Source organism: Sceloporus undulatus, chromosome 1 (assembly GCF_019175285.1).
Source record: "Sceloporus undulatus isolate JIND9_A2432 ecotype Alabama chromosome 1, SceUnd_v1.1, whole genome shotgun sequence".
In the NCBI taxonomy this organism is placed as follows: Eukaryota; Metazoa; Chordata; class Lepidosauria; order Squamata; family Phrynosomatidae; genus Sceloporus; species Sceloporus undulatus.
In genome coordinates this window covers 347,485,471-347,486,592 of record NC_056522.1, presented here as the reverse complement: position 1 = coordinate 347,486,592, position 1,122 = coordinate 347,485,471, and the positions used below count along the sequence as shown (strand labels likewise).

Genomic DNA, 1,122 nt, shown 5'->3' with positions numbered 1-1,122 from the left:
TATGTGTGTGCTCATAGCTTCACAAGGGGAAAATAGCCTAGTTTGGTGCAGATATAGAAGTTTCACAGACAATATATTTGGTGCAAATTGCAAAAACAGTAATGAAAACAGATATTTTTGTTCTTGGTGTCTCAAAAGTGAGAATGGGGAATTTATGGCTCTCCATAGTTACTGAACTGTAGTTGCTTTGATTGTCCACCCCTGAGTGTTGAAATCCAGCAATATCTGTTGACCACTCCTGTTCTAAAGTAACTAAACTAAAGTGTGTGTGTATGTTTAATGTGCCTTTACATTGCCCATTGACTTATGATGTCCCCATTACTTTCATAGAGTTTTCTTAGGCAAGGCATACTCAGAGGTGGTTTTGCTAGTTCCTTCCTCTGAAGTCTACTTACAGCACCTGGTATTTGTTGGTGATCTCTTGTCCAAATACTAACCAGAGCTGGCCCTGCTTAGCTTCTAAGATCATCTGTGACCTGATGCTTTTATGGTATTAGTAAACATAAAAACCAAAAAAGAAAAATAGAAACTGCACACTGGGCAGGGCATAGGACAGGGAGAAGGAGATGAGAACAGGTGAGCTTATCATTTTACACTCTGAAAACGGAGCTAAGTCATTTTTTTTTTAGCCTACAGCACCTGGTATTCCCAGGCGGTCTCCCATCCAGGTATTAACCAGGCCTGACCCTGCTTAGCTTCCGAGATCAGACGAGATCGGGCGTGTTCAGGGTGGTATGGCCATAGGCGAAAATGGAGCTAAGTCATTTTAAATGCGATTCTTGCCTCTTGTTGCATTTTGGGGTTTGTAGCTCAGTGAGGCTTAAGAGCTCTCTGGCTGAATAGTCTAAATGCCTATTCCTAAACTACAAATCCCCAAATGCAAAAAGAGGCAGGGGCCACATTTAAAGCGACCTAGGCCTGTTTTAAGAGTGTAAAGCGATACGCTCCAAGGACAGAAGAGAGTGTAAGGGGACAGCAACACACCAGTCACACAAATTGAAGGATGTGCAGTAGGGGATGCTCTTAAATTAATCTATATCCACTTTCCATCATTAATGTGACTGTGCCAAGAATGGAGGTGGTGTGATAAATCCCTCAGCCTTGCATCAGAGCAGAGGTCTT

At 42.4% G+C, this 1,122-nt stretch overlaps 1 non-coding gene across 1 annotated transcript; it reads right to left on the bottom strand.

The window, feature by feature from the left end:
• Nucleotides 1-627: 627 nt before the first annotated feature.
• On the bottom strand, nucleotides 628-746 carry LOC121920048. Its single transcript, XR_006101627.1, has one exon. It is a non-coding gene; the product is annotated as a 5S ribosomal RNA (ribosomal RNA).
• Nucleotides 747-1,122: the final 376 nt, after the last annotated feature.